This window comes from Macrotis lagotis, chromosome 1, assembly GCF_037893015.1.
Source record: "Macrotis lagotis isolate mMagLag1 chromosome 1, bilby.v1.9.chrom.fasta, whole genome shotgun sequence".
NCBI classification, from domain to species: Eukaryota; Metazoa; Chordata; class Mammalia; order Peramelemorphia; family Peramelidae; genus Macrotis; species Macrotis lagotis.
The window spans coordinates 246,697,220-246,710,379 of record NC_133658.1 but is presented as its reverse complement, the minus strand read 5'-3'; the positions used below and the strand labels follow the sequence as shown (position 1 = coordinate 246,710,379).

The 13,160-nt window shown below is 39.6% G+C and overlaps 1 long non-coding RNA gene across 1 annotated transcript in view; it reads right to left on the bottom strand.

The window, feature by feature from the left end:
• Positions 1-13,160, bottom strand: part of LOC141504802 (uncharacterized) — a 66,649-nt gene that overhangs the window by 4,223 nt on the left and 49,266 nt on the right. The window contains exon 3 of the long non-coding RNA XR_012473476.1: positions 6,604-6,759. This is a non-coding gene — a long non-coding RNA (uncharacterized LOC141504802). The remainder of the gene's footprint in view (positions 1-6,603; positions 6,760-13,160) is intronic.

The following is a 13,160-nucleotide window of genomic DNA, read 5'->3' as shown; positions in this document are numbered from 1 at the left end:
ATTTTACATACATATTTTGTTAAACATATTTACAAATTAGTGGGTTCTGGCATGAGGAATTAGGAGTAAGGGAAAGAGATACATGAGATAATTTTTATAAAGTATTCATCAGATTTGGTAGGGGTGTTTTTTTTCTGTGTATTTTGTTTTCTTTGTTTTTCTTCCTCTGATTGGGGATAATATAGTCCATAATCTGTCAAATACAATTGTCCTAGCTCTCTGGACTGCCAAGAAAGATTGCTTCCATCAAGGTTGTACATCTCATAATGTTGATATATAAATTGTTCTCTTGGCTCTACTCCCTTTGTTCAGCATCTGATCCCATAAGTCATTCCATGCTTCTCTAGAGTCCAACCATTTATTATTTCTTATAGAATAATAATATTCCATAGTATTCATATACCATAACTTGTTTATCATTCCCCAATTGATGGGCATCCCCTCAATTTCCAATTATTTGCTCCTATAAAAAGGGCTGCTATGAATATTTTGGAACATGTAGGACTTTTTCCATTTTTTACAATTTCTTCAAGATATAGTCCTAGAATTGGAATTTCTGGTCAAAGGATTTGAACAGTTTTATTGCTCTTTGTACATAGTTCTGTATTGTTCTAAGGGAAGACTTCTTGATGACAAGTAAATAGCTTGGCAGATGAAGCACAGATTTGGATTCAAATTTTCATTCTGCTCTGGCTCTATTTGACTGTGCAAGTTACTTTATCTCTTGGGGCCTCAGTTTACCTATTTATAAATTGGAGGGTTGGAGTGGATCTTGGATGATCTTTAAGGATCCTTTTTTTTTTCAGTCTCTCAGTCCTTGGCAGGCAGGTCCTGACCCACAATAACCTTCTCAATGATGATGATCCTTCACAGTCTGAATCTCCATTGTTCGCTGGGTTCTCCTTTCTGAGGACTATGGCTTAGGTCCTCAGTTTCCCTTTCTTCTCCTTTCTCCAATTTTCTCACTCTTCCACATTTCGCCCTCCCACATTACAACATAGTTAACCTTAGGCAAATTACTACTCCTTTGAATCTCAGTTTCCTCATCTGCAAAATGAAGAGGTTGGACTAGAATGACTAAAGTTCCTTACAGCTATTAATCAAAGACCCTCTGATTCTCTGCTTCCTTCTCCTTTTCTATATTTCTCCCCTGTCCAAGTCCCTCTTTTCTCTCATCCATTATCTGTTCCTTCCTCCAGACTGCCTGCCTATTCCTCTACCCCTTCTCACCTCCACCCCAGTTAGAACCAGAAGTTCCTCTCAGTGTAGCTGGAGGCTAGGATCTGGAAGCAGGAGGAACTACAATTACAGCCTAAAGACCCAGCTAGCCAGAGCTCTTCACTCATGGCTCCTGGCTTCTCAGGTCTGATTTTGCTTTTGGCTCCTTTTGTTCCCTTTGTGCCCAGGTCTCCTAGTCACCAACTGGCTTCTAGGGAGCAAAAGGATCTAGGATGAAAATTCCATCTTCCCCAGCTTGGACCTGAAGGCCCTTTCCTTCCTCTATCCTCTGAGCAGAAGATCAAAGCCCTCTGAGGTTTCTGTCAGCTGCTCTTTTTATCTTCCCTGCTGCCCCTCAGGGCTGGGGTCACAACTCCCAGGCCAGAGTTTATTTACCATTTTTTGTATGCCTTCCATGTCTATGACAGTCTGGTAAAGCAGTCTGGACTCCTACTAATATATTTTCAATGCTTAAAGCCTAGAATTTCAAAGGAATCCTAAGGTTAGTGAAAATCAAGATGTCATTTTTTTTTCCTATTCAATTTCACAGACCTCCTGAAATCTATTCATGGGACCTTTCTGGATTCATGGACCCCACTTTAAGAACCCCTGCTCTTAACAAGAAAAACACAACCCCTCAGCTTAGTGGTTCAAGTTCTTTGTGATTGGGTCCCAGTCTAGCCTTCCTGGTTTATTTGCATTTTCCTCACTATATACTATACTCCAGCTAAACTGTCTTCCTCAAACTGGTCAATCCATCTCCTGACTCCATGCCCAAGAGACATCCCCTTCTTACCTTTGCCTCTCAGTCAGTCAGGAAACATCTATCCAGCACTGAATGTGGCCCAGGCTCTTTGCTTAGTGTTAGAAAGACAAAGAAAGGTAGACAGTCCCCTCTCAAGTAATTTATAGTTAATGAGGGAAATGGCATACAAATTACTGGATACAAACAAGATGGAAGATAGGATAAAATGGAGATAATAAGCAGGGGGAAGGCCCTAGAATGAAGGGGATTAGGAAAGGCTTCTTGTACAAGGTGGGTTTTAGCTGGGACTTAAACGAAGTCAGGGAGAGGAGGAATATTTCAGGAGTGGGTGACAGTCAGGGGAAATGATTCAAGCCAGAAGTGTATGGATCACAAGAGTATTTTGGAGGGTATAAAGGTGTAAGAAAACTCAACTGTTAAGGGGATATGAGAGCCAAGTTTATAAAGGACTTTGAATGCCAAAGAGAGCATGTTGTAAATGATCCTGGAGCTGATAGTAAGTTGATTAAGTGGAGTGGGGTGAGAATGGGGGGTTGCACTCTTAATTTAGGAAAATCTTGTTGACAGGAGAGTAGAAGATGCTTTTGAATGGGCAGACACTTATGGCAGGTGGACCCACCAGCAGGTTTAATGTAGGCATGAGGTGAAGGCAGTCTAAACTCAAGTGGTGACATGTCACAGGAGAGAAGAAGTCTAAGAGTCACTTTGAAGGTAAAATCGACAGATCTAGGCAACAGAATTGATGTGTATATATTGGAACATGGGATAGTTGTTAAGAGGGAGTGAGAAGTCTAGAATGTCAGATAGGTACCAAACCTGGGTTTGATAGTTATTAAGACTGGGATGATGGTGATGTACTCTATAGTAATAGGGAAATTTGGAAGGGATGAATATTTTAAGGGAAAAACAATGAGTTGTTTTGAATATTCTTCCTCTTATTTCCTCCACTATCACCACCATTCCTCTCCCTCCTCCTATTACTACTACTACTACTACTACTACTACTAATACTACCAACACCACCACCACTATTATTACTCTACTATTCCTATCCCCATACTACTATTATCACTACTACCACCACCACCATCACAACACTGCCATCATTACTACTACCACTATTATTTCTTCTTCTAAAACTACTATCCCCTAGTACCATCCCTACTACCCTCACTACTAATCCTACTCTTATTACTATTCCTACTACCATCACCATCTCCATCACTACTCTTTTAACTACTCCCACCACCACCATCATTGCTACACTTACTCCTGTTTTTACCAGCACCACTACCACTACTACTACTTCTACTTTTACCACCACCACTGCCACCATTCTTCTACTACTCTTACTATTATTATTATTATTAGTCTTCTAGGTGCTAATATCACCACTCCCTCCTCCTCTTACTACCACTATAACCACTACCACTATAATTACTATTACCACCACTTTTCCATTAGTACTACTAGCACCACTACTACAACTACCAATGATTAGAAGTAGGAGTAGTAGGAAAAGTAATGTGTTAAAGATGGTAGTTACAGTAGTTGTGCCAACAGTAGTAGGACTTTTTTCTGTGAGGAGCCGATTTTCTTTGCTTTTTTTTCCTCCTCTTTCTACTTTCAGAACCATGTGGGAATGATTGGAAAGAGTTGGGGAGGGTCTAGGAATATAATATAATAATATGCCAGATCTCAGGAGACCCAGGCTACAGATTTTCTGCTCCTCTGGAGAGGAAAAATCCTGAAAATAGGGCCCTGTGTAGCCAAAAATCATTTCCTGTGTGTGAGGGAAAGGTCAAACTGGGTAGCTTCCATTAAACCCTGGGGATCATAGACCCCTAAATTCCCAAAACTCTTTCCTTTTCTCCCCTCCCAGGGAGACCCCCCACAGAAGTTCAGAGTTGTAGTCCCTTTAGGTCCAGGAACAAAAGCCAAAACAAGGCTTGGAAGTTGAAAGGTCTTTCCAGGCAGCCCCTCTGGCTATTACTGCTTCCCTTGGGTCCTTTCATCTGAACTGTTGTGTTTTGTTACTGTTTCTGCCCATCAGATCCTTGTGTTTTGGATTATTCCACCCCCCCCCACCCCCGCCCCAGATGTATGAACTTGCATTTTTTCAAGATGAATCTCATCATGTTATTTCCTGCCCACATTTCTAACTTCTTGTGGTCCCTCCAGAACATTCCCGTGTCCTTACAGACATTCAGGAAACCTCTCAGGGTAGAGTCTTCCGAAAAGTTGATTGAAATGCTATTGAATTCCCACTTCTTGGCTCTTAATGAGGATCCTAGAGAGGACAGGGCCTAAGTCAGACCCTTGCAATTCCCAACTCTCCTCCTGGAAGAGTTGAAGTAGGCTCCTCCACTTCCTTGTTCCTGGACCATGTCACTATGACTGATCCCAGTCAATGTAAAGGACTGTCTGCTAGTAACTACATTTTGGCAGAGCCTAACTCCAAATGACCAACATGGAACATCTGGGCAATATTCTCTCCTTGCCACACACTCCCTTGTTATAAGACAGAGTTCCTGAAAATAGTCACACCTTTTCAGTCTGCTTCCGACTGGGATGGGAATTGGGTGGTGTCTCTGAGCCAGGCTAGGAATATAAGTATTTCTTTTTCCCAGATGCCCAATCCAGTCTACCACACTTGACTTACCTCCAAAGAATGTGATACAGTAGAGGGATAATTATTCTGGAAATTGGGAAATGAGGAAAGTTGTGTGGTAGAAAAAGCATGGGACTAAAGTTTGGTTCTGTCACTTTTTCACTGAGGGGTCATGCGTTTCAGTTTTTTTTTTTAAACTGTAAAATGAATGAGTTAGAAGTCACCTTCCATCGTTTCTTCATCTCTAATTCAATTAGTCACCATTTTAGATCCCTGGATTACCTCTCACATTTCCCTATTCTCATTCAGTAATAGTCTCATTCAAATCAGTGAGCATTTACACTGAAAATACAAAGATAAATGTGAAATCATCCTTGCCCTCAAGAAGCTTACATTCTATTTGGGAACTTTTAAGAACAGGATAGGTAAATACCAATAGATTGGTAGATAGATGGACAGATATAGACAAATACGTATATATACATCTATATCTGTACAATATGAAAAGTAATTTGGAGGAGGTGGAATACTAGCATACCCCAGGAATACTGGGGTAATCAGAAAAGATATGGAACAGCAGGTAGCGTGTAAGTTGAATCTTAAAGGGACCCAGGGAATGCAGGGGCAGGGTTAAGGAGGGAGATCTTTCCAGTGATGGTGAACAGTCTGTGGAAAGGTATGAGATCAGGATATTGGCCTATGTGAAGAACAGGAAGTATGCCAGTTTGAATGTACCACAGGGTAGATTAAGAGGAGTGATGTGCAATAATACTGTAAAGATAGGCTGGAGTCAGATAATAAAGGGCTTTAAATATCAGAGGAGTATGTATTTGTTACTAGAAGCAATAAGGAATGATTGAAGCTTTCTGAACAGGGGAGTAAAGATGGTCAGACAACATCAACTTGGCAGGTTGAATTTGTGTGAGACAATGCCACTTAAATAAATTTCGGAGATCTCTCAAGGTATGAAGAGAAAGCTTTAATCGTTTCTTGAGGACCCAGCCACAATTACAGAGATTGAGGCAAAAGCAAAAGGCCCAAGAATCACATTTATCCTAACTAGATTCCCAGTCCCCACTGACCCACTCTCCTTAATGAGGAAAGTGGTTTTACAACCTAGATCTGCAAACTAATCTAGGGAAAAGAGCATAAAATTCAAACCGAAACCAGATTATCCCTTCAACCCCAGAAATTGAATAGTCATCTGGACTTCAACAGATAAAGTGGGGTCAGTTGACTCTTCACCAATATCCCAGAAGTTGCTTTGTGAAGGGAGGAGAGGCACATAGTTAACTATTCTCCAATCTATAATATTCTACTGAAGAAATCTCAGACTTTATTCCACTCAAATTGAAGAGGGTAGAAACAGAAGGCAAGAAGATCTCATTAGGAATTTATTGCAGGAGTCCATGAGAGAGGTGATGAGCACCTGAATGAGGTAGTTTCCAAGAGAGCAGAGAGAAGGTGAGAGGGTAACAGATGTAGAGATATTATAAAGATGGGATTGACCAGATTTAGCAACTGATTAGATATTTGGAGTTTAGGAGACTAAGGGAAAACTAGGGATATGAGAACAACCAGGGTCAATGGAAGGATGGCATTGTTCTCCATAGAAATAAGAACATTAGGAAAAGAGATCTTGTGGGGGGGAACAGCATGATTTCAGTTTTAAAAAAATTGTTATGGAGATAACAATCAGATAACATGGGATTGAGATTCAGGGGAGAGGCTAAGTTTAGCTATTGATCTTGGAAATACCTATACACAGATAATATTCTTTTTTGTTTTTTTGTATTTTTTTGGCAAGGCTTTGGGGTTAAATGACTTACCCAAGGTCACACAGCTAGGTAATTATTAAGTGTCTGAGGTCAGATCTGAACTCAGGTCTCCTGACTCCTGACTCCAGGAGTGCACCACCTAGCTGACTTGCACAGATAATATTTCAATCCACAGGAGCTGAGGAATCACAAAGAGATGAAAAAAATCCAGGAAATTCTGGGATACTCACATGCATAAGGTGTGGAACAATAGTCCAGCAAAGAGCTATGAGATGAGTAGGTCATGAAGGAAGCAGGAAAGCCCAGTGAGAATGATCTCTCCAGGTGTTCCAGCACATCTAACCAGTGCTCCATAGAGGCCTATAGATGGGGGACAGATAATGAACCTGCAAAGAAGAATTGGTTAAGCAAGACAGAGTACTGTAACAAAGATCCAGAAGGAAGCAACGGATAACCATGATGAATGATACAGATCTAAGCAAACTATGTCATGACTTGGGGCAAGTCATTTAACCTCTTAGTCTTAGTTTCTTCATCTGTAGAAAGTGTAATAGCACTATTCTAACAGGGTGGTTATGAGGATCAAATGAGACCACAGATATTATCTTTGCAAACTTCATGTTTAATATAAATTCTAGTTATTATTATTAGATTTAATTTCCTTTTCTCATTCTTCCTTTTTTTTAATGATTCAGTATTTCACATACCTTCTCCTCTAGGTACTATCTCATCTCTAGGTTTTTGTGATTCTGGTCTCTCTTGATTTTTCTCCTTCCTATATGACAGCCCATCAGTCTTCATTGTTTGATCTTCATCATTGTCACACCCACTAATTATGGCTTTCCCCCAAAACTTTACTTTAACTCTGGTTGGCTAATTGATAATCAATAAGGAGCATGCTTATAAGGGGCTTATAAGCAACAATATTAGAAAAATCTCAACTTTCCAAAATTACCCTTAGAACTCTAAGGAGAATAATTCACTTCCCTTTGGAGACTCAACTTTCCAGTGTTGGTGGTAATTCAGAAAGTAGCCTAGAGGGCTAAATAGGGAACTCTCAGGTTCAGAGTTGTCTTCTCTCTCTCTCTCTCTACTATCTTGTTTGTGATTTCAGCAGTTTCCATAGGTTAAATAACAATTTTTATGCATCTGAGTCCTATATTTCTATATCTGGCCCTAACCTCCCTCCTGAGCTCTAGTCCTACATTGCCAACTGCATATTAGACACTTCTAACTCAAAAATTTCAAAATACGATTCAGCTTTTATCCCCAACCCTTCCTTTCTCCAAACATCCTCATTACTCTGCCTTCCTCATAGTCACTCAGGTTTACAACCTTGATGTCATCCTTAACTCCTCATTCTCACTCACCCAACATAACTATTCTATTGTCACATCTTATTATCCTTTCTACTTTCACAGTATCTCTCAAATATATTCCCATGTCTCTTGTCTCATAGTTCCCACTCTAGTTCAGGCACTTTTCTACATCTTATTTTGACTATTGTAACAGTGTTCTTAGTTTCTGCCTCAAGTCTCTTAACCAGCCAGTGCATCCTCTTTTCAGCTGCCAAAGTAATAGTTCAAATGCTTATACCTCTAGCTCTCCTGCCATCCTATAATGTAGAAGAGAAGCTGTACAGGTAGTTGGATGGTACAGTAGATTGAAGGCTACACCTGGAATCAAGAAAACCTAAGTTCAAATTAGTTACTTAATCAGATACTTGTTACCCTGGGCCAGATCGTAACCCCAGTTTTCTCAATTATAAAATGGGGATGATGATAATAATAGCTTCTACTTCCCAAGGTCAAATGAAATATTTGTAAAGTGCTTTGTAAATCTTCAAGAATAAAAAAAAATGCTAGCTATTATTATTATTATTTGTTCAACTTGGACCCAGAGAGCAGAACTAAGCACAGATAAAATTGTAGAGACAGGTTTTGGCCTAAAATAAGGAAAATTTTCCTAAAGACCAGAACTGTCTCCAAGGAAAATGTGCTGCCTCAAGAGATAATGAGCTAGTTTTTACAGGAAGTCTTCAGGTGCAGATTGGTTACAGATTGTTTGCACACTTTTTAGAGAACGTTGTTGAGGGCACTCCAGCTAAAGATTGTTTTAACCTCCGAGATCCCTTCCAGTTCTGCAGATCTATAGTTTTATGAAGACAGGTCCCTGACCTAAAATAATTTACATTCATTCCTAGAAAATATGTAAATAGATAAAAGAAATGCATAAACTAGCCTATGATTTATTACAGTTGAAAGGTAGGGTATGGGGAGCAGTAAAGGGAGGGAGGGAGCCTGATTGAATGGCCAGAATAATTAGGACTGGGTGGAGGAAGACTGAGAGCCAAAACTGGAAGGAGAGAACAGGAGGAGGGCAGGAGAGCTGGAGGATCAGGGTGGGCAGGGTGAATAGCTTGTCTAAAACTGGATCCAGCTAGTGATGGGAGGGAACTAGAGGTATCATTGTCTGGCTGGATTGGAAGGCAAGGGGCCAGGCTGTCATGAAGGATGAAGTCAGTCAGATGAGGGACTGCCAAGTAATAAATGACCTTGAAGCACATGACTGGAACTTGGATCCAAATCAGAGACAATCTGTCCCTTTAGCCTTTTGCCAAAGGATTCCCTGAACTAGGATGTCTCTAGCTTTTAGTTGCATAGGGGAATGTTTTCTCCACTTCCATGGACAGATCAGATCAGCTGGCTTTTAAGGCCTGAATATATGTGTCCCTGAATATATGCTAATTTTCATATACCTAAATAGCCTTTTCTGCTTCCCTTTTAGGACAATCTTTTGGTCCCAGATAATACTTTGACTAATAACCCCCCCCCCCCAAAGTGCAGCCCTCCTGATGCTCCCCTATGACTTTTGCTTCTGCAGATGCTTGGTTCAGGGAATATGAATCTAGTATTCAAACTGTGCCTAACACTGTTCTATGATGAATGGAAGATTCAAAAGAAGACATTCTTTTGCATCTCATAATGAACCAACTCAAATACTGGGGTCAAACAAACAATCGTAACTAGCATTTATAGAATATTTTAAAATTTACATTTAAGTAAATGGAATGATAAAGTATACACACACATACACAAAATAAGCACTTAATGTGAGAGCAGGCAACTGAACTTTGTAGCATAGTTTTATGGGCAGTTAAATGGCATACTGGGTAGAGAGCACTGGCCCTGGAGTCAGGAAGACTCATTTTTGTGAGTTCAAATTCAGCCTCAGACACCTACTGGCAGTTTGCCTTGGTTTCCCCATCTATAAAATGAGCTGTAGAAGGAAATGGCAAACCACTTTAGTATTTCTGCCAAGAAAACCTCAAATGTGGTCATGAAAATTAAAAACTACTGAAATGACTGAACAAAAGCAAGCAGTTATATTTATAGAAAATTTTACATATATATGTAAAATATATGTCTGTATATATATATATATATATGTGTGTGTGTGTGTGTGTGTGTGTGTGTGTGTGTGTGTGTGTCTGTGTGTGTGTGTGTGTGTGTGTGTGTATGTGTATTAGGTCTCAGTCCTCTCAACAATCCCCTGAAATAGGTGTTTTATTATGGTTTTATTACCCCTCATTTCACAAATGAGAAAAATAAGACTGAGAAAAGATGTGATTTTTCCACAACTAGCAAGTGCCCAAGGGAGGATTTTAAACAACAGTCTGTTTTATGAGATCTATTATATAAGGCCTGGAAAAGTGGAGAAGGGAGTTTAGATTCCTAAGGGAAATAGGGAACCATGGAAGATTTTTGTGCAGGAGAAGGACATGAACTCATCTGTGTGACTTTGGACAAATTACTTAATTTTCCTAGGTCTCAATTTCCTCATTTGTAAAATAAGGGGGTTGGACTAGGTCACTCTTATGACATCTTCCAACTTTAGATTGAAGATTCTATGCTGAAAGGGCTATTTTAGAAAGATTAGTCTTCTAATGATACACAGAATGGATTTGATCAGAGGAAGAGGAGATAGGAGGATCAGTGAGAAAGAATCATGTAAATGTCAGTATGTGAGATGAGAAATGAAAAGGAAGAGCTAGATGACAGAAATACAATGTCAAAGGAAAATCAATAGAACTTAGAGGCTGTTGGCAAAAGAATAAGGGAAATGAGAGAATCAAAGGTCATATAATCTTAAAGAGTCTTTAGAGACCATGTCCAATCACTTCATTTTACAGATGAGGGGGTGTATGAACTACTCAAAGAGGACTAGCACTTCCAATAAGAGAGCTTGTCAAGCCCTTTTCAAGGCTGTTCATTCAACTTTGGTGTCCATCTGTCACTTGACTCACACCTGTGGCTCCAAGAAGCTGTAGCACACACAGCAGGCCACCCCACCCCCAGGAACATGCTTCACAGACTGTCTAGACAAGCATAAAGGTAACCAAACCACAGACCTCAGATCTGTTTATTAATTAAGGGGATGTCCACCCCAAGTATGTGAAAATTTCTCCTGAAAAAATGAACGACAGGAACATTTTGTTCCAATTGCCAATGAAAGCAGCTTAAACAGGTTCTGTGGAGTGCTTAGAGCTTAGTGAGACATCAAAGATGACAAAGTTGTCCATGCATCCATGGTGATCCATCATTTTTAATTTTGCCTTGCCATTGAACTCTAATGACTCTGGAAGAGAGAGTGAGACTGATGACATTGCACAGCTCTGCTTCATTTAAATCCATTTCATGTTCATGCCAAGACATCACTTTCATGATGTTATTGGTCCTTTTAGAAAAGGAAGGGCAAACAACAACTAATAAGAAACTAGCTCCCAGAAAATCGAAGTGACTAGCCCAAAGCAACATAGGAAATAGCAAAAGAATTTGAATCCAGGACTTCTAACTCCACAATTAATGTTATTTCTTCAGCATCTTTGTAGTTAATTTGAGTATTTATAATAGAATTATTTAGTTACTCAGTTATTTTTGTTGTTATTGGTTTTTTTGTGGGGCAATGGGATTAAGTGATTTGCCCAAAGTCAAACAGCTAGCTAATTATTAAGTGTCTAAAGTCACACTTGAACTCAGGTCCTCCTGACTCCAGGGCTGGTGTTCTATCCACTGTGCCACCTAGCTGCCCCCCTCAAAATTATTCTTATTTTTTTTAGGTTTTTGCAAGGCAAATGGGGTTAAGTGGCTTGCCCAAGGCCACATAACTAGGTTATTATTAAGTGTTTGAGACTGGATTTGAACCTAGGTACTCCTGACTCCAGGGCCAGTGCTTTATCCACTGTGCCACCTAGCCACCCTACCTCAAAATTATTCTTGAAACAATATTGCTATTTCTGTAGACAATGTTTTCTTGGTTCTGATCATTTTGGTCATTTCATGCAAATTTATTTTTGTTTTTCTAAAATCATTGTTTGTCAGTTCTTACAGCTTATGATAATATAGCACAACTTGCTCAGTCATTCTCCAGTTGATTCCCATAATTTTCAGTTCTTTGTCATCACAAAAAGAGCTGCTGTAAATGTTTTAGAAGATATAGATTTTTTTTAAAACAGAAGTATGTATAGAATGATTTTATGTGTGTTTTATGTATACATTAATATATTATGTATGTGTTTATATACATAGCTATTTGTATCTTGTGGTAGCCATTTCTAGGGTGGGAAAGGAGAGAAGAAAAAAGGCAAAAAAAGAAATTTACATGTTAACTTTCTTTTGTATTTTAAAGGAATATTAAGTTAAACATAATAGATTTGCAGATTCCTGTGAAATGATAATTTTTATTATATTATGCTATGGAATTGCTTATTTCATTCCATAAATTGTAAAGAAAATAAATTTTAAATGTTTTAAAATTCTACTATACTACCCTGTAAAGGTTTAAGACTTGGAATTGGGAGAATGGCTATGAATGGAGAAGTTGCACAACCTAAAGAGAAAAAATGATAAGATCAGTTTGGAAGATGGTAAGTTTGAGGACATTTTGGAGCATCCCTGTCAGGGCTAGAGATGTAAATCCACTTATAAGCATGCTTTTATTACTGATGGGAAATCTCCTATCCTGACATCTCCCACTTCTGGGTTCATAGGATAACATAAGATTATAGTTTAGAGTTGTAAAATCTCTAGAAACCCAGTTTCTAATTGAGGAGACTGAGGCCCAGGGAGGTTAAATTACTTGCCCAAGGTCACAGAGGTAGGAAAAAATCAGCATTTGAATTCAGGTCTTCTGACTTCAGCTATCACACTCCCTCTTGCTCAAAGTAGGAGAAGGGCATTTATTGTAAGTAGAGGGAATGGTTTCCATGGAATCTTTCACCTTTTCCACATTGGAACTGAAAAATGTAGATAATCCTAGTAGTTTCCCAGGTGATTCTTTACCTTGCTTCTTCAGGGCAAAGGCCACACGTGAATTAGGGGTCTCCAACTAAACTAAAGTAGTGAGGGGGGGCTGGACTATGCTGGGGGTCTGTTTCTGCCCAGCAATCCTTTGGGTATATATATCCTTTCTTCTTCTGACCAGCAGAGCCCAGTTCCTGTTTTCCTTGGCTCTGGTGTGTGTGTGTGTGTGTGTGTGTGTTAGCCCCAGGCCGGCAAAGCCAGGAATGAAATCTGTTTCTAATCTTTGGAGCTGTGCTGTCCAGGACTTTGGCTCTAGGTTAAAGATCTGTGCATGCATACTCTTTTCTCTGCAGTTTCCCCTCTTTTATCCTGGCAAGGGAACTTCCCACATGACTCTAGGGAAGAGGAGGAGGGTCTTCCCTGCCTTTTTTCCACCTGCAAAGATTCTTGGATATCTCCTCACTCCTCTTTACTGATAACACTAT